The 21,181-nt window shown below is 40.5% G+C and overlaps 1 protein-coding gene across 6 annotated transcripts in view; it reads left to right on the forward strand.

Moving 5' to 3' along the window:
- The first annotated feature begins 6,208 nt into the window (after positions 1 to 6,208).
- Positions 6,209 to 21,181, forward strand: part of LOC109918607 (tumor protein p53-inducible nuclear protein 1) — a 43,956-nt gene continuing 28,983 nt past the window's right edge. For 3 of the 6 annotated variants that reach the window (XM_048608345.1, XM_048608349.1, XM_048608350.1), the window contains exon 1: positions 8,096 to 8,244. The gene's annotated coding sequence lies outside the window, so the exon portion shown is untranslated. Of the gene's footprint in view, positions 6,505 to 6,601; positions 6,620 to 7,218; positions 7,270 to 8,095; positions 8,245 to 21,181 lie in introns of those variants that run through there. The other 3 variants (XM_048608347.1, XM_048608348.1, XM_048608346.1) reach the window with 3 other exon arrangements.

Below are 21,181 nucleotides of genomic sequence, written 5' to 3' on the forward strand. Positions count from 1 at the left end.
GGGGTTGGGATGTGAGGGAATGCATTATATCGTGCTCTCTAGCAATCTAATTCAACTTGAATCAGCCAAAATATTTTCTAGTTCTGAATATTCTTCTGCAACTTATCTTGAATATAATAAAAGAAGGCCACACTGACCAAGGGGCCAAATTGATTCCTCTTTCACTTACTTTTTGTTCTTAACATGGCCATTTGTTTGATGTATTTAATCATTTTATTAACATATGAACACATTACATTATTTTACATGAATCATAAATACCATCATTTTAAAGTTTCTAGAGTACAAGTTACAGCTCAGTGCACTCTCACGATAGAAACTGAATCTGAACGGTAAAATGGATCCAAGCAACATTATTTACGTTTTCATAGTGAGGTGGTTCACCCATTGCACTTAATGTGATTTTCAACTGGACTGGAATAAACCAGTGAGGGATAACCACACTCTTTAGGGAGGCTTGCTCCGCTCCAAGACCTCAGAAGCACTTAAAGCACTTGTCTGCTAGACCAATGTTAATTGTACAAAGTATTGAAATCATGACCCTTTCAAAAATCTATTACCACGAACTAATGGCCCTCAAACGTTTTTAGTGGTAGTACCTTTTTTCAAATGTGTTGTAGCTAACTACTACTGCATCTAAATTATAATTTGCATGACATGAAAGTGTTGTATGTGCATAGTATGCACACATGCTTTTAAGTAAACAGATATTTGCTTAATGTCAGTAAAGGTGTAGCTGCTTCTCACTGCAAAAAGATAACTGCCCTCATTAAAACATACAACACAGTTTAGTGTGGAAAGATTATTTTTATGTCTTGTGTGAGACAGCCGGGCCAATCTGCATTGCACATAAGGTGGTTACACTTCATTGCCATCATCTAACTCTCACTAATCTTGCTTCTGGTTGCTGCTCTGTTGCCTACTCTTGACCATACCCCCAGATGGTCACAACATTGCCCATCCGTCTCAATAAGCACTTTTACATGATGGACCTTCAGGTATCCATAGGCCTCAGCTCAAGAATCACTGACATAAACATTTAATTAATGCTTTATGTCCATTTCCTGAGATTTATTACAATAATTTTGAACAGTCGTGTAGTGATTGGAACGAGGGCCAGGCAGATCTTATTAACTATGAGATCCTTGATTGAGGTTGTTAACCTAGGCCAATCAGGGAGCCCTGGCTGACAGACATAAACAGGAGATTCAGAGAGTCTCTTCATTCTCGGGACTGGCTCTGAGCTAGCTGGTCAGAATCCATGTACTGCGCACATATAAATAAAGGGTAACTTGGATATCGGCCTCTGTACAGTGAGATCAAGTTGGTAGAGAGCTTGAGAAGTGCTGAAATAAGACACATTTTGTAAAAACTTTTCATCTTCTAATCATCAGGATAATTTGCAAGAATGCCAATTCTGGGGGGAAACCAACATTTACACTGGCTGACAGCTGATGGTCATTATCAACAATCACTCACTTATAATTATGATTGTCTACCTAGGGAATTCCGTGTCACTGGTCATGGCTGTGGGTCTTTGAATGTCTGCTGAGCCCAATCTTCAATTGTCCTTGGCCTTGAGATCAATGGCATGTCTTTCCATAGTTCTTTTTCCATACTTTGTCTTGCCAACGGGTGTCCTCAAAGAATTGTGTTCCTTCATACAGGAGATTCCTTCAATTCAGTTTCTTCTGAGCAAGGCTCTCTCATGTGTTGACATCTATGTTGCATTTCTTGAGGGAAGCCTTCAGGGAGTCTTTGAAACACCCCATTTGTCCTCCTCTCATTCAAATACCTTCCTTGAGCTGGACAAAGATGATTTCCTTTAGCAGTTGGAACTCAGGCATCTTAGGCACATGTACGGCCCTGTGGAGTTTAGATCATCACTGACTCGAAGCTGCATTATCAATGGCAATGCCTCTACCAATCAGAGGAGATGATGATCTAGCGGCATTATCGCTGGACTGTTAATCCAGAGAACCTGCGATAGAACCCAGGTTCTAATCCTGCCACAACAGATGGTAGGACTTGAATTCAATAAAAATCTGGAATTAAGAGTCTAACGATGATCATGAATCCATTGCCAACTGTTGGGGCAAAATCCATCTGGGTCACTAATTTTCTTCAGGGAAGGAAACTGCCATCCTTACCTGGTTTAGCCTCCATATGATTCCAGACCCACAGCAATGTGGTTGACTCTTAACGTCCCTCTGGGCAATTAATGCTGGCCAGTGATACCCACATTCCTTGAATGAATAAAAAAAAGTCCACTTGCCAACCAACCAGCACTCTACTCTCATGCAGTATAAATTTTGGCTTTCCCCTTGAATTAATATTTCTTACAAACAGTCTTGGTGAGTGCAAAATAAAGAGCCTCGATAAAATGTGTCTTTTTAAGCAATAATATTTTTAGCTAAATAATGTCAGATCATTGTACGTCAACAGTGTCTCCATTGGTACCATCCTTGTCTCTGAATCAGAAGGTTGTGAATTCACATGCCACTGCAGGACTTGAATACAAAAAAAAAATCAAGACTGTTGCTTCAGTGCAATATTGAGGAACTGCTGCAATGCTAAAAGTGTTGTCTTTCAGATGAGATATTAAAGTGAGGCTGTAATTGCCTTCTCAGGTGGATGTAAGAGATCCTGAGGCAATGTTTCCAAAAAGCATGGAGAGTTAACCCCAACGTTCTAGTCAATATTTATCTTCAGAAAAGCAGATGGCTGGGTCATTTTCACATTCCCATTTGTGGAAGCTTGCTGTGTTCAAACTGATTACTATGTTTCCTCCATGAGAACAGAATCCACGCTACAAAAGTATTTCATTGGCTGTAAAGTGTTTTGAGATGTTTAGCAGTCATGTAAGGAGATATATAAATGCAAACCTTTTTCTCAAGTTAATTGGGACACTAGCAATGGCAGTTATTTTCTGTTGCCTGATACATCATGGTTCAGCTTGGTATTCCTTAGTTTGCTCCTGGGGGAGTCAAGCAGGATCTTCTTTGGCATTTCGCTGATAATTTTCCATGGATTTGTGTTCTTTGTCTGCTCCAACTAAAATTCAACTAACAGCACCCGCTTCTCAGATCGAATAAACTATTGTTCCTTTCCAAGTTGGTTTTCTTATATGTCAGTTCTCAGGAGCGTACGATGAAGCGTTTTGTTTCACATCTCTCTCTAGCAATTTTTAAGTTGATAGCAAGTGGTTTCTGATGCTCTAAGCTTTGCTCTATGATTTTCCCAAGCACAAAGTTCTGCTCACAGCATGTCCTGTCACCCCAGACTGCTGCCTGTTTTTCACAAAGAGTACCATCTTACTTCTGCTTTCAAGCTGTTGCGAAGAACCATACTGAAGAGCTTGACAGGTACTGACAGCAGTGTTATGCCCCTCCATTTGTTGCAGTCACAAGCTTCTCTTTCTTTGGCAGTTTGATGATTACTCCAGTCATCCAGGAAATCCTCCACAGACCAGATCTTGTTGAGCACGTCATGAACTCTGTTAGTTCAGTTGTGAGCCCTTGGAATTCTCTATCCAAGGAAATTGTGGGTGTTCAGTAAATAGTTAATTCCAGGTTCAATTAACGGCGAAATAATCCAGAAAGATGGAGGAAAATGCAGCTGATGTAAAAGATTGGACATGATCTAATTTAATGAGGGGCCAAATGATCTGGCCTGTTCGCATTTCTTGTGTTCTCTGGAGATATGACGAGAGATGAGTCTTTTAAAAGTGGCATTGACCAGGGAGCTTGACCCAGCTTGTGCAGTGTATGGAGATTCTGGCTTTGATAATGAGGTGAATTTTAATGGATTATAATATTAATTATTAATTATAGGTAGGACATTAAGCATTGCACCTTTTACTGCCAATTACTTCTAGATTATCAGTAAGTTTTTTCTATTGTAATTATTCATAAGGGGAATTAAAGTGTTACTAGTAATGGAGTTATTTACAGGAAGAGCAGACTATAGATCTCAAAACTACAAGTAAGAATTTTGACAATAGACAGAAATAATATGGAGGTGGACTCAATCTTTGAGAAGGTGAGAATATGGGGATGGAAACCCAACTCAGGGTCAAATAAGATACCAAAATTGTGAATTGCTTGGTTAAGGCTGGCATGGAGAGGGATAGAATCAGTGATCATCACATGGAGTGTGTAACAGAAATGGAGGATGATGCCTTCAGTCTTTCAAATGATGACTGGAGGCAACTGTGTTTGATTCAAGATGAATATCATACAAGCATCTGACAAAAGAAAGATAGTAAAGAGGTCAAGAGAGATCAGGTATTGTTGGATGTTTTCAGTATGAATGTGAAATTAAGGGTAGAGGTTAGGTTTAGGAACACAGTGAAAGATTGGTACTAGAAATAACAAGTCATGTGTTACTTTTGTATTTAGATTGTTCTTGGTTTGAGGCAATGCAAAGGAACATAAGGCGAAAAGTGACTACAAAAATATAGTAGGAAAAGTCAGAAAGCGATTTGAAGATTTGAAGCAATTTTAGTTTTTGGGAAATAGGGAGTCAACATATGGCACCACAGTGCAGAAAAGATTTAATAAGAGCAGAAATGTGAGATGTTAAGCAGAGAATTAGCCTAAATTGTGTGGAAGGAAAGCAAAAGTTTAGCCTATAGATATGAAATGACTTTTGACATTCATCTGTGGATTTATCAGAATACCAATGTTTTGCACGTTCTGGCTGAGCCTTAACAATCGGCCTGATAAATTAATAGAATCGCTGGTAAGAAAATGAATGTGCCCGATGCTTAATCAGTGGATTTGAAGGTGGTGACAATAGCGAGGCAAAATATAAAGAAGGTGACAGTGAATTATTCTAAAAGGACATGGCTTTCTTTGAGGGGGCAGTTTAACCAACTACAGTCAGCACTTGTGTGGTGATGGTATAGAGCCAGAAGAGCAAGAGTTTGGAGATTGAGTGAATTTGTGAGGAAACTAGGGGTGAATTCCTCATATCTCCACCTTTGATAGTGGAACTAATTTGGAATAATGGATGGAATTTGATAGGATGGGATGAAATGCGTGGGTTGCTGCATCAGAGATGGCCTTGCCAGTGATATAATCTTGGGAGCCAAGAAGCCATGAGATTCATGAGATCAAAGATGGATTTGTGGGGAAGGGGAACTTTGCAAAGAAAACCCAGTGGGAACAAGAGAAGTAACAAGGGAAGTTAAAGCGCCACATGGCTTTATGCTCCTTTTTAAGCAACAAACAGATCCACTCTTTTGCAACAAATGGGCTAGCAATCTGTGTCACTGTTTATGCCCATAAAAGTCTTGCAGATGGCAGTGATATGACCTTGACATATGCTATCTTCTCTCAGCATTGGCACATACCTGGGCAGAGGTCACTTGCCTGCCCTGCCATAACAGAGAGTGCGTAGGACAGGAAGGGGAAAGAGATGGCTCCCAGTCTTAGACTACCCCCCACCATCCTCGTCCCTTTTGATGAATTAGAATAATTTCGAACAGAATGCCCCAGTCACACGATTCCAAGTCAAATGTGAAATGAAGTCTGATGAAAGGGGAGTATACGGTTCGGCATTAAATAGGGTGGACAAACCTGCAAAATGTATTTGTATAAAAACAAGCATAAAAAAACCTTTTACAAAATAGATGCGCAATTATTTTTTTCAAGTTTGCCCTCCCAAGGACAGAATCAATGCAAGAAGCTCCCATTGACAAAAAAAAATACAGGGAGTTACATTCATGGAAATATATTCAGGGTTGGAGTGTCCTGTCACTCACTAATAACACCGCATCGACGCTGGCCTAGATATCTGAACAAATTGTTCTTCACTCCACCGCCGACAAACAGAGCTGGGGGCTGGGAAAAACCCATAGCACCTCTGACACTGAGTGACATTGCTGGGTAGCCAAAGAACAATCTCTATTTATAGGGAAAGAAAGGGACAAAAATATAAAGATTCCTATACTTTAAAAGAAAGTTTTTAAAAAGCACTGTTTTCACATTGACTATTGCATTTTTTTAAAAAACTGACAGGTCTCAATGAAAGTGACATCAGACGTGATCCTGGATTTACGCATAATCTCCCTTCAGTAAAGAGGAAAAAAATTGCAATCGCAAGGTCACGTGGGGATGGGTGAGTTGGGCGCTGATTGGTGGTGTGGTATGGGTTACGTCACAAAGAGGCCCCGCCCCCGATCAGCTGTTCAGTCAATTCCAAAATCTGATACACGCCGTGGGACCAACTGGGTGCAAAATAACAGCGGCACTCGCTAAGGGAAAGTCTTTCTTCTGAGAAGAACGAACGCCTTTTTAAAAACAAAATACACAAGCAGTCAGTACTTTACTCTTCCCCTCCCTGCTGTATTTACAGATGTGTTCTACCTCACTTGAACGGCCCGTGTAGTTTCTTTTGAAAATTTTGTTTTTCATCTCGTTTTGTTTACAAACTGACTGCAAAAATACTTGACACACACAGGAAGAGAGAGAGAGAGAGAGAGAGAGAGAGAGAAGGCAGGTAAGTATCCCTCCCCTCCCTCATTGTGACATCTTTCCTTGTGTTATAGGTCAGCTTTTCTTCTCATTACAACGCTTGTGCCGCTTGGGTTAGTTGAGGCTGCAGTTGCTGTCAGGTATTTAGCGGTTTTGCTGTTGGACCTTTATTATCCTTTTTTAGTTTGTTTCCTTTTGGAGTTTGAGCAAATAATTTGTTCTCTCGGAAATATATTAATGTTTGCCACTGAACAATACCTACCGCATTTCCTCCTTGTAAATTGTCATTGCTGTGACTTCTTAACTCACGCCGAGATTGTATAAGAGAACCGTTTCAGTGTATTATGCAAGGCTCCTTGTTTGGCCAGTCACTTGTACAACATCGACCTGAAATGGGCATTGACGTACGAGTGTGTGTTTAAATATGTAACTATCTGCTTTTCCCCAGAGGGATGCTAACTAGGAAACGGATTAACTATTCTGGTCAATGTTTGTTTTTAAAAATCAAGTGAAGGAATCTGCTCACTGTAGTTCTGAGTCTCCTGTGCGAAGCCTTGCGTTTGTTATTCTTATTTTCTATCTCAGTTAGTTTGTTGTAAACCGGACTTGCTGTCAATCCATTGTGAAAGCAGCTGATTTTGCTGTTATTGGATAGTTGGTATTAGTCAATAAGGTGACGTGAAGGTTATTAACATAAAACACAACAGCACAATGACGCCATTCTTCTTAAAGGGGCCACCTCGATTACTCTGGCCCCGAAACTGCTTTTGTCTGTCTTTGCATCTGAACGGTAGGTTTACCCGTAATTATTTAAAGTAGGGGAAGGAGCCAGTTCTTTAAAAGCACAACGATCAAGTCCTCTTACCAGTTAGGAATTGCTTTGGACATTGAAGTAATTTAAGCTTTTTTAAAAGCGACTTTTTATTTTGAAAAAGTAAATTTTATTGTGCTGTTGAATACCATGTGTCGTCAGCTTCTGTACGAGAATTTGGAGGATGGTTTGCCCAATTCCAACATACATCAACTCCCACAATAGATTTAACCGAAATCTGAAGCAAACGCAGAAATTGCTGGAGAAACTCAGCAGGTCTAGCAGCATTTGTGGAGAGAAAAATGGAGTTAACATTTCGAGTCCAGTGACCCTCTGTCAGTGCTGTGACTGCAGGGTCACTGGACTCGAAACATTAATCCTGTTTTCTCTCTCCACAAATGCTGCCAGACCTGCTGACCTTCTCCAGCATTTGCACCTTTTTCGGTTTCACTAACCGAGATCTGTGCAGTATCAATGCATCTACCATCCAACCCCCGAAACTCCTCCAGAAAAGTTTAAAATCTATAGTAGATTTCGATCCCAAAGTCACATCGCCCACTGGCAAGTAATGTTTGGTATTTTGGAAAATTTAAAAGTTAAATGGAACCGTCTGGATTGAAGAACAAGAGGAATGCAGCTTGAATTGTATGCCGTGATCCAGGCTTCCTATGTGTACTGCACCCCCCCCCCCCCCGCCTCGGAAAGCTAACAGGGAATGCCAGGCAAATGAGGAAATATAGGGGCAGTTCTGTAATTAAGTGCAGTGAGAAACTCCTTCCTTTTCAATCCTCCCCTCCCCACGCTGTTGTACCTGGCATAGGGACCCAGTGATTCGAAACCCAGTAAGGAATTTCTTTAGCAACTCCTCAGTAAGAGGAAATCATAGTGAGGCAGGGGGCAAAAAGGTGGTGGAACCCTGGCCTGACTGTATTTGCCATTGCCTGTAATGATAAAGTAAGTTCAGTTCTGTTGATTTACTTGTAACCTTACTGATGTGTTAAGAATTCTGTAATTTTGTGTGTTTAAGACTGGGCCTATTGTATGGTGATTGAAATCAAGTTCAATTTATTAAATTGATCTCTGGATTTTTCAGATCTATTTAGCGGTGCCTCAGGCATCCATACTTGATGATCCTGTCCATTTTTGCCATCATAAGAACATTTTTCTTGTCCTCTAATCCCTTCACAAGAAAGGCCAATATGCTATTTACTTTTCTAATTGCTTGCTGTGCTTGCTAAACATTTTGTAAATTTTCGACAAGTGTGCTCAAATCTCTCAACATGAACGTTCACAAGTTTGGCATTTTAAATGCACTGCGTCTCTATTCTTACGAGTAAATAAACTTCTTCATTTTATGCCGGTTGCTACCTTTTTGCCCATTCTCTTAACAATTCCATATTTCTTTGGAGGCTCTACGTCCTGCTCTTGGCTTCCATTCCCACCTAGATGTGTATCATCAGCAAACTTGGATACATTATACTGTCTCTTCTAAGTTGTTAATGTAGATTGTAAATAGCTGAGGGTTTAATTCCCTAGTGATTGCAGCACTTTTTAGTGTAAATGGGCACACTGCGGTTCAGGGTGAAAGTTAGCACATCAGTTTGCTGTCTCTTCCCATGTGTACTGACTAAGTTTCCCATGATGTCTATTCAGTCCTGTAAGCCATGTATTTTTTTAAAACACGAGTTTTCTTAACCTTATTCCCTGCACCTGTTGAATGGGTGGCAAAAATTCTACCAAGATTTCCCTCCTGAATAACCTAGCCAATGTTTTTTAACGTATTTATTTTCAGGATGCTGTTAAAGTTGGCAAGGCAGCAAAGGACTATTTTATTGTAAGTGTACAACTGAATAGTTTCAGGGACTCTATCCAGGGCTAGAGTTATGTAAAGGTGCCAAATTCCTTTCAGTAAAGGAGGTGAATGAACTGGTTTGACTCTTGCAACAACAGCAGCTTTATTGGTGACAGTCCATGATATAGTGTTTGACCTATAAATTTGTGTTGGTAATCCAGTACAAAACCTTCCCAATTCCATTGATCTTTTGGAATACTATTGTTAGAACTCAACGTTATAGCACTCTGCGGCCCAACTGACACTTTACTAGGTACATTGACTGTTCCTTCTGGTATAGAAAGCATTAATGGAGCTGGCAGTTTTTCCATTAAAGTTGCAATACATATTTTTCAATGATGGGTTAATTGAGGCACTAGTGTTTATTGTCCCGCTTTGTGTCTTTTATGTGAATTATATGCATTTGGAAGAGAACTGAATGCTTTGCTTGTTCTTTTTGTGGCCTTCAATCATCAAATGATGCAACTTCCTGCAAGCAATATTGTGATTCAGAACAACATGTAACTTGGTTCAGATCTTTCATCATCTAATATTAGTGGTAGGCATACTAAAGCATCTACGATGACTGTGTCCCATAAAGGTCAGGATAAACTGTTCTATAATGAGAAATGTTACTAAATTAAAATCCTGTGGCTCTGTTCACTGACAAAAAAATAAGAAAACAAACTTTCTGTATACTTGTAACAAACACACAATACTGGAGAAAGTCAGGTCTGGTAGCATCTGTGGAGAGATACAGAGTTACCATTTGGGGATGAGCATAACACATTTTCAGAACTGTAACTACCTTTTACTGCTATTCTCTTGATTCTTTTGTCTTCCCTTATTTAATCATATTTTTTCGAATCTCGCTCACAGTCTGTTTTGTTTGTGTGTAGTCTCATTCTCTCAGATATGCTTTTCAGTGTACACACGGTTTTTTCTCTTTCTTTCCCTTTGTCTCATGCATTCTTCTTATCTGTCTCCTCTCCTTAACCTTCTCTGTGTCTCCTATACACTTTTTATTTGTTTTGTCATTCAAGTGGGGAGGCAATGGCCTAGTGGTTTATCTCTGGACTATTAATCCAATGACCCAGGTAATGTTCTGGGGACCTACGTTCAAATCCTACCATGGCAGATGGTGGAGTTTGAATTAACAATCTGATGGCCATGTACCTGTTGCTGATTGTTTGGAAAAAAAAACCCATCCAGTTCACTAAATGTACTTTAGGGATGGAAACTGCCATCCTTATCTGGTCTGGCCTAGGTGTGACTCCAGATCCACAGCAATGTGGCTGACTCTTAACTGCCCTCTGGGCAATTAGGAATGGGCAATAAATGCTGGCGACACCCTCCTCCTGTGGATGAATCTTTTAAAAAAAAAAGCTCTTGCGGCTGGAAAAATGAAGAGACAAAGTCCATCCCTCGTTCTGCGAGCACTCGAGCGCCCCAAATCCCCACGCATCCCACAGCCAAAATGCTGTCCACTGACTGCTGTACAGTTTCGGTTGAAGGCAGCAAGATCTCTGCAATACTGAAGTCTATAAACAGTACTCTGCATATAAAATTAGTGCACTGCCAGTATGTATGCACAGGGCTCTAGCCCTGATGACTACTTTGCAATATTACAGAGGAGGACAACAAGTAAGTGCTTTATCAAGTTCCCAGAGATCGCCTTAAAAACCTGCTTCACACTGTGTTGTGTTATTAGAACATAGAACAGTACAGCACAGTACAGGCCCTTCGGCCCGCTATGTTGTGCCGACCTATTATCTTACTCTTAAAATTAATCTACCCTGCATACCCTACATTTTACTATCATCATCCATGTGCCTATCCAAGAGTCGCTTGAATGTACCTAATGTATCTGACTCCACTACCACTGCTGGCAGCGCATTCCACGCACCCACCACTCAGTGTAAAGAACCTACCTCTGACAGCTCCCCTATACTTTCCTCCAATCACCTTAAAATTATGCCGTCTCATAATAGTCATTTCATAATAGTCAATGTGGATACAATTCCAAGTCCAAATTCTATGAACCAGTGTTTTGATGGGGGTCTCAATTTTACATTTCCAGATTTTGGACAGAATCTGAACCTGAAGTTCTAAAAGGGCATATAGCACTTTTCATGACCACTGGGGGTCTCAGTGCACTTTGCAGACCATGAATTGCTTCTGAAGTGTAGTCACTCTCTTAATGCAGGAACACTGTTGTGACTTCCTATTAATATTTCATATGTGGTTGCAAAATCTACTGGTGTTGAAATTGATTCATGGCCTTTTCCAAAAAAGATAAACAGGAAGTGACCTAAATGTTAAATTTATTTAGTGTGTTTTTGAAGATGAAGTTACTGCTTCACCAAGTGCACAGGCAAGTACAGCATTTTCACGTGATGCAGTCACCACAGTTAAATCAAGTCATTTTAAATGTGCAGACCTTTGCTCATGTTGGTTTCAAATAAATTTTGTACAGTGACAGTTGAGTTGCAAAAGATCCTGTGTCCTGATCGAAGTTGTAACGGGTGGGGTTTGTGCACTCGAGGCAGAAAAACTGATATTGCCCTTCCTGATGTGCTAATTGCCCTATTTCTAATTTTGACAAAAACTGTCTTTGCTTTCTTAAAGATTTCCATGCTGCAGGGTGGGGCTGTGAATCTGCTGCCAGAATGAAGTAATGTTAGAAGCTGAATCTGGGAACAGTGTTGATGCCGAAGACCTTGAGGGAGGCTAAACTTTCCTTGTGTGTCAAGGCCCTAAAGGCTTATTGCTGAGCAGAGTATTAAGCATTGCTGGACTCGGGAGATGAACAACTTTGGATCTAGGCATAAAACCTGATTGAGGTTTACCTAATAATCTCTGTGATTCTGTCTATTGCACCATTGTAACTTACAGTTTATTGCATGATAGCAACTAGTTACATCTTGTTTTAAGACGTGAGCCTCTTCCATGAGACGACAAGATGTTTTCCACTGCCAACCCCCAACCCCAGCCAGACCAAGTGGTCCCTGTGGATCCCTACCAGGAATAAGGATAGTGGCAGTAAATCTATCAAATTGATCTTATGCCACGATAAATGTGGTGAGGGTTCATCTTACAACAGTGGAACAATGGCAGGTGCTAGTCTGTCCTCCTGACGTTCTGTGTTTACATTAGTGCACTCTTCTTTAATGTGCAGCCTTGAGTCTCAGCATATTCTGCTTTTATTTTCCTACACCTGCTCTATTCACCCCTCCTCTTTCAATCTTCATCAGTTCCTTCCCCACCCCCGCCCATAGCCATTTAATCTTCCCCTTTTTTCATTTCGTCAATCCTGCTTAAAGACAACTCTCCACTCTGTTTTAATCAACCTGTTCGGAGATGTGATTACACATCTCTCGAGCAGGTGGGACACGAACCTGGGCCTCCTGGCCCAGAGAAAGGGACATTATCACAGCAGCACATGAATCCTTAACTTTCTCTTGCTTCTCACCCCTGCTAATGTACTGGACAAGCTCTGCTCTTTTGAATGGCCCTGGAGTAGACACAGGAATTAATCCCAGTAATTGGAACATGAATCACAGGCTGAGTGAAGGAGGGTAAAGCAAGATTGAGGGCCAGAGGGAGTTTTCAACAAAGCATTTGTTGGTTGGCACATCTATTGGAAATTCTGTCTGCACAGGCAATAACAGGCTAGCAACAGAACATTTTTGAATTCAGCTGTTGAAGCCAGTTTTTGGTGTTTTATCAAATGTGGGTTTCCAGTGTGAGGTTTATTCACCATTAACCCTTGTAGAGAATGTGGAGGGAAATTTATTAGGATTTGCTAATCCAAAGAAATTTGTCAGAAAGGGTAGCAGACGTATAACTTGTTTAATATTTGTACCTGCTTAAATATTGCAAATTCCTTGTGCTTTTTCTGTTTTACCATATACCTCATATCACCCTGAAAAGGTTTCATGAATTCATATCTACTTATTACCAGAATGAATAGTGTCACACATTTGCATTTACTCCAGTTAGTAGCTCATATAACTAAAGTAATCATTAATCCTTTGGGTCTCTGCATTCTGTAAGGGATGATTACTTAAAGTACAGTTTTGAGATTTGATAGTGGAGAGGATGGGGTGAGGAAAGAAATTTTTTTTTTGTGTAGAGGAGCTGATGCGAGATCAGTGAAAGCAGTTCATAAGAACTCTCGAATGTCTTCCTTTCTCTTTTAAAAAAAAATAGAAATTAACAAGCAACCTCTTGTCAACTAGTGTAAAATATTTGTTGAGATTTCAGTTGAAGCTATTTTAGGAGCTGAACTTGAGTGAAAACTTTCCACTCGTGCAATGAGTCACTTTGGATTTTCCTTCGGATTGGGCTGCAGGTTAAGGTTGATTGTAAACCACAGAGGAAATAAATCAGAAAGGAGTAATTTGGATAACATCTAATGCTGGCTTTTAAAGCCTGAAGATTGTAGGAGGTAGTAAAATATAGAAGGACATTTGGAATACCATACCTAATGGAGTTCCAGGTAAGAGTTTGAGTAGGACAGGAAAGCTAGTTCATGAAAACCAGTCTCATAACAGAAAAAAATGCTTGTTTTTAAAATGCACTAGCTTCCCATCTGAATTATGCTGGACTTGGCTTTAATTCTGAGAGAATCATGTGGTTGAACTGTGCGGTCAGTCAGTGTAGCATTGGGTCCAGCTGAACTTTCTATGCAAATACTACTGCAATTATACACTTACACAAATTGTTTCACAGTTAATTGCATGTGGGATCCTTGTAGTTTCCAAACTCTGTAACTGAGCTCTGTACTCAGTCGTCTTGTTTTAAGCACAGTGAAGTTTTATTATGGCAAAAAGTTCCTGAAAAGATTTTACCTGTAACTAGCAGGTAAGAAGCTTTTCTGCAGGGTAAGTGGGTCAAAACACACTGGTGTAGCAGTTGCCACAGCTTCAAAGCAGGTCCTGGGTTGGTTCTTAAATATTGGCTGTAACTGTACTGTAATGCATTAAGGTTAGCAGAAACCTAACAGATTCAGACAGCAGTCACTCACGTGGATAAAGGAAACCATCCTAGGCCACAAACTCCAGGAGAGAGAAGGATAGTCATGCCTTTACTGTGCAAAATAGAACCTAAAGCCGCAAGTCCGCTAACTGCAAATACCTGGGTGAGGGAAGGAAGCGAAAGTAGATGAGTGGGTATCATTGGAGGAAGAGGCTGGACTTTGCTGCAAAGTCCATAACACTTCCATTGGCAGCACACTTAGATTTCCAAATTGTGATGCCAACAGTAAACCAGGTGGTTTATGTGGGTGTTGCCGACTGAGTCACAATGCTTTAGGTTTGTACTGAGGGGAAGGGCATCTGAGATGAGCATGAGGGTCTTGTATTTGAACAGGAAAGAATAGGAAATTAGAAGTGAAGTAAAGAAGATAGCAAAGGGAGCAAAATGTAGCTTTTCTGCAATATTTTGGCTTAAAAACAGAATCATTCTGTATTGTAGCAGCACGCTGCAGCTGGGCACCTAAGTTAGTAGGTTATAACTATGTAAAGACTCCCGTGTCAAGACCATGTATGATTGCTCATTCCAAAAAAATCCTTGCAATTTATTTAATTCTTTAGACCATTGGATGTCTCAAAGCACCTTTCAGCTTGTGAAGTACTGTTGAAGTGCAGTCACTGTTGGAGCTAATCTACATAGAGGTTGCTTCCCCTTATGGAAGAGTCTAGGACGGCAGGGTATAATTTCAAAGCAAGGAGTGGCCCATTTAAGACAGATGAGGAATTTGTTCTCTGAGGATAGTGAATCTGTGGAATTCTTTACCATAGAGGGCTGTGGAGGCTGGGTCATTAAGGATATTCAAGATGGCGATCGGCAGAATTTTCGTCAGTGAGAGAATCCGTTGTTATGGAGCAAAGGCAGGGAGATGAGTTGAGGTTTATTAGATCAGCCATGATCTCTGTGAATGGCGGGGTGGACTCTGGGCCAAACAGCCTGCTTCTGCTCCCGCATTTTTGTGGTCTAATTTGCAATCAGAAAGAAAACTCCCACAAACGGTAATAATAACCAGATAATCTGTTTTTGTGATGTTGATTTGAGGGACAAACTTTAGCCAGGACTCCAGTAATAATTCCCGTGCTCTTCAAATGAGTGACTTGATCACTTGTGTCCACCTGAGGAGTCTCCCTCTTTAAAGTCTCCTCCAATATACACTATCTCTTGCAGTGCAGCACTCACTTCGTACTGCACCAAAGTGTCAGCATTAATCCCTTGATCACGACGACAGGGAGTTAGCACATACAACCCTCTGGGCTGGAGAATTCTGAAGATGCACAATCTTTTCAGCAAAGTACTTTCTCCTCATCTCCATCCCAAATGGTTACCCTATATCCTGAGGCTCTGCCCCCATATTTAGATTCCCTGACCGGTGAACATCGGGTCAGTCATACAGCATGGAAGCAGACCCTTTGGTCCAACTCCTCCATGCTAACCATGTTTTCCAAACGACGCTAGTCCTATTCACCTGCATTTGGCCCATATCCCTCTAAAGCTTTCCTAATTGTATACCTGTCCAAATGTCTCTTAAATGTTGTGACTGTACCTGCATTTACCACTTCCTCTGGCAGTTCATTCCACATATCCTCTGTGTGGGGAAAATAATGCCTGTCAGGTTCATTTTAAATCTTTCTCCTCTCACCTTAAAAATATGCCCTCTAGTTTTGAACTCTGCTGCCCTAGGGAAAAGACCTTTTGCTATTGATTTTTATCTGTGCACTAATGATTTAATAAACCTTTATAAGATCACCCCTCAACCTCCTAGAGAAAAATGTCCAGGCCTATCCTGCTACTCCTTGCAACTCAAACCCTCCAGTCCTGGTAACATCCTTTTTGTAGATCTTTTCTGTACCCTCTCCAATTCAATAGTATCCTTCCTACGGCAGGACAATATCTCTCAATATAATCTCTCGGCATCTACCCCATCCATCCCTTCAGAGTCTTTGTATTTCAATAGGAGAGACTCTTGTTCATCTAAACTCCAGAGAATATGGACCCAATTTACTCAGCCTCATCGTACAACAACTCCGCATCCCAGGGTGTAATTTAGTTGATGTTTTCCAGAGCTGCAGAAGGACATGGAACTTGGTGACAGAGGCACCAGGACTGCCAATGGAGCTACCCATCAGTTCATAGCCATTCAAAAATGTCTGTAAGCAGGCTAGATGATAACACATCCTTTTTTAAAAAAAAAAAAAAAAAAAATTTTGTTTTTGTTCTTTAAGAAAACATTTGCAAGGCACATCATGCAAAGTTTCTCTGCACTACTTCTGGATCACAGCCGAGTTTAACCTTTTGATATTTGTCAGTCACCATGGCAGTGTCACATAGGGAGTGGTTGAATTAATATAACAATCTTTCTCCTGGAAAGAATTAGCTCCGTTAATCAGATTTAACAGTGTGTGAAACTCTTTGTGGTGAAACAAAGTGCTACTTATTCTAGGATTTTACTTTTGTTTGAGTCTTCAACCAGACTGTGCTGAAATCATTCTTTGTACAAAATATCGTAAATAGTCTCTCTGTCTTATTTTATTTTATTTTCACTTCTGCATTCAACATCCAGATATTGTCTGGAGTTTCTAGGCAAGTAAGATGGCTTTCTTAAATGAATGTTGTATATTAAATGTTTGCATAAATTCTTTAGTTAAATTCCTGTGGTCTTAGTACTGTTGAACATAAACCAATAATGACCTTCTAGACATATCTTGAGAAAAATAAGCTCTAGTGTGTTAGAATTTCAATGTGTTGCGGCTGGATAAGGTCTTGTGCACTTAATTCCCAACATATTGTTTCTTGGCTGGTCATGCTTCGGGCAGAGGAAGAGTAGAACCTAATTGCAGCCTCCATGGGATGAAATGGCAGTGTACGAACTGCCTTGTTACTGCAGCTTCAGAGGCCCCTGTCCTAATGTGTGTAGGCAACTATTCGTGAGCTTGCTAATCTTCAATTAGATTAAAATCTCCCAAATTCTAATGCAAACATATGGGACCGAGCTTCTCCTCCTCCTCTGGGAGTACACAGCATTCCTAAGGATAAAAGGACAGATGTGCACAGTTGTTGTTTGCAACAAGCTGGGAAATACTAAGAGTTGAGGTGTTTTTATGCACCTCTGAGAGCATGTGTGGCAGGGAGCAACTAGCAGAAAAAGATCTGAAGAAAGGGATCATGATACGTAAATTACAGATGTGGTGTACAGATCACTGTACATGTGGCATGATGGATAAGTGAGAAATGTGGAGAGGCAAAATTATCATCAACTACAATGATATCGACATGCATTCAAGCAGTTGAGGCATTTCCAGTACAAGAGGTGTTCTTTGGGATAAGTTGAGGGAGACTAAGCTAGATAGCACAGTGAGGCTGACATGGACATGCATGGAGAGACAAAAGGCGAATAGAATTTCTTGCGTAGAAAGAGACCATTGAACCTAACTAGTCTGTTGTTTTCAAAAACAGAAGTTGCTGGAACTGAACTGGTCAGTTCTAAGGATCCTTCTGAGGAAGGGTCACCGAACCCGAAACGTTAACTGATTTTTTTTTTATTCTTCACAGATGCTGCCAGACCTGCTGAGCTTTTCCAGCAACTTCTGTTTTTGTTCCTGATTTACAGCATCCGCAGTTCTTTCTGTTTTTAGTCTGTCGTTTTTATTTAAATACTCCAACATAAGCTCGCTCTCTCGTCCTCCTTCATGTAACCCACTCAGTGTATGATTCTATTGCTATGTCTTTCACGTACATACTTTCGCTCAGAAGGCATCTTGTACTGTCTGCCTGAAACTACTCCACATGGGGCCATGTTCCACATTCCAACTTTTCTCTGGGTAAAGAATTCCCTATTTATTAGTTATTATCTTTGGTCATCCATCCAAGATAGAGGGCATAAGCAATCAATGGTTGATACTGCTGAAAGAAATGGAGGATACTAGAGAAATGGTGTGACAGTCCTTTGGATTTCTGATACTTGACTGAAATTTTGTTCAGATTGCCTCAGACACCGATGGAAGTGTAGGAAGATATTGTGTAGGCCTAGTATCTTTCAAGCATTTCTCTAAGAAAAAAGCTGAAGAGAACATCCTTGCTTACCAGTGTGTCACTTTTATTTTTCAGAATACTCTCACTTTGTAATGATCACCACTTGTGGGGTTTCAAAGGCACTTAAAAGTGGACTAAAACTGACACATCTTGTGCCGTAAAGTATTGTGCTTAGTGCCTACACATCCACCATTTTCCAGGGTTTTTAAAACAAATCACCGAGATGTGGGCATCACTAGCTAAACCAGAATTTATCCCCCATCACAAATTACCCAGAGGGCAGTTAAGAGACATTCACATTGCTGTTGATCAGGAATCTCACGTAGGCCAGACCCAGTAAGGATGGCAGATTTCTTTTCCTAAAGAATATTACTAAATATGAACTAAATGGGCTTTTCAGAATTCAAATTTCACCATTTGCCATGGTGGAATTTAAAAACATGTCCAAAGAGCACTAGCCTGGGGTTCTGGATTGCTGGTGAACTTACATTAGCACTACACTGAAGTTATTGGGTGTGCATGGGAGTGTAGAGTTGAGATTAAAATCTGTTCAACCACGATGTTATTGAATGACAGAGCAGGCCCAAAGGGCCAAATAGCCTGTTCTTGCTCAATATTCATAAATACACCACTGTCTCCACAAACGTGCACATCTCTTGAATATTGAACATGTGACAGGCATGTTGTATATTCTTTGAACGAATACTAATGCTAACATGTCATATGCTCCATAATTGTATCTATAAATTGTTACACTCAGATTTAAGCCTATGGGGTTCTCCCTTAAAGGGCTGTATTGACCATGGGCATTGGGTGATGTTTCTTCACTGGGACTGCATTATCGAAGTAGAATGCTCCTGCTCTGAGTGTGCTGCATCTCTACTCTTGAGTCAGGGATATGATTACCCTCCCTCTCAGCAAGTGCTGTAAACTCTTGCATCAGAGGAATTATGAGAAAGTGTACATATAGCTCTCTCATACAATGTTTACATTCTTCACTTCAAGTTTTCTGATAAGAGTAGCATCATCATCGTTAAAGTATTCACTTCCCATTTACGCTACAGCACAGCCAGCCACTTCCTGATGATCCACAATTGCAAACCTCTCTGATATCACATCCCCAATGAATGATGGAGCTTCACTATAGTTTTCAGACTGTGATAATGCCAGTCTGAGTTTGACACTGGCTGCCTCTTGGCAATTTCTTGATGTTTCAGACCTTCTGAAACTTGCAGGAGAGAAAAGTCTCAAAGCAACACGTCAAGTGCACCCCATTTCCCAACAATGGGTGATCTCCCAATGAAATGAGAAACATGTCCCATCTTTAGCCATGGCCTGAATTATTAAAATATCACCTTTTTGATATTTTCTTCAAGACGGTGACCGGTTGGACAAATCCAGCTTTTTTTCATTCGCAGGATGAGGGCATTGCTGGCTAGGCCAGCATTTATTGCCCATCCCTAATTGCCAAGAGGGCAATTAAGAGTCAACCACATTGTCATGGTTCAGGAGTCACATGTAGGCCATACCAGGTAAGGATGGCAGTTTCTTTCCCTAAAGGGCATTTCGGACAATTGAGAATGGATTTGTGGTCATCATTAGACTCTTAATTCCAGATTCTTATTGAATTCAAATCCCTCCATCTGCCAATGGTGGGATTTGAACCCCGGTCCCCAGAACATTACTTAAGTCTCTGGATTAATAGTCCAGTGATAATACTATTAAGCCATCACCTCCCCAAAAGTTTACAGTTAACCAGTAACAATTGTAACTACTCCTTCAGAGGTGGCTAAAAAGTGCTTTGGGATATGCTGAGGATGTAAAAAGTGCTGTATAAACAGCAGAAGCCTTTTCCTTAACCCAACTTTCTGACATCTTGCACCCAATTTGTAACTCTCTAGGCTGATGGAATTTGAATCTGTCTATTAAATTCCAGTTTGTGATTCACTACCAACTATCTCAAGTTTCTGGATATCTCAGTAGATTTTAATCTGTAACTCAATCGGTTGGGTACCGTTATTAAATTCTACATCCATTTGGCAGTGATGCCAGGTCACAACGATAGCATGGAAACAGTTCTCTAACTGGGAAGATATAATGTCTGATTCCTAAATTACAACCTCAAACCACAAGCCTCTTATTTTGGTCGTTGATTTTATATCTTCACTCTGCCCTTGGAGAATAGAGTAGAGGGAAAGCTGACATAATGTAATGACATAGGAGCTATGTTATCTGAGCAAAAACAAAGCACTTGTCCTACTTTTATAGGTGAAGTCCTGTAAATGTTTGGGAATGAACTATAAAGCACAAAAGAAGAATTGCTATTTAACTCCCAACTGGAAGTTACAGCTCTGCTGATCACACAGTGAGCTAAATACCAGCTGTGGGCTCTGTTTTAGCCTTCCTATCCCTTTTGAGTCTCAACATTCTAGGTTCCATCTCCGTCCAGAACCTCAGCACAAAAATAGAGGCTGATGTACAGAGACCAAGCTGTACTGCCAGATAAATGTTAAACCAAGGCTGGCCTCTCCTCTGCCTCTCAGGAGGATGGAAAAGACTTTGTAGTACTATTCTGAAGCAAATTTTAAATTCTGCCCTGTGTCCTCAGCAATGATTTTATCCCTAGATCAAAATCAGTTAAACAGTCTGTCTGGTCATTATCACGATGCTGATTGTGTGAACTTGCAAATTGGCTGCCATGTTTTCTACATTAGAATTCTTGTTAATTTTACTTTGCGCACTTCCTGTGCAGCGTAACCTGTAAGCCTCACTCTGAGCATCCTATGATCTGTATGTTCTTATGATCTGCCTGTACTGCTCACAAACAAAGCTCTTCACTGTACTTAGGTACACGTGACTACAATAAATCAAATCAAATCGGGTTTTATCATCACATGTACTCGAGTACAGGGATACAGGAGTATACCAGCGCCATCTTGGGTACAAAGGTACCTAGGTATAAAGTAGAAAATAAAGAAATAAAGTTAAAAGGTTAGC

The sequence above is a fragment of the Rhincodon typus genome, chromosome 19, assembly GCF_021869965.1.
Source record: "Rhincodon typus isolate 14 chromosome 19, sRhiTyp1.1, whole genome shotgun sequence".
Classification (NCBI taxonomy): Eukaryota; Metazoa; Chordata; class Chondrichthyes; order Orectolobiformes; family Rhincodontidae; genus Rhincodon; species Rhincodon typus.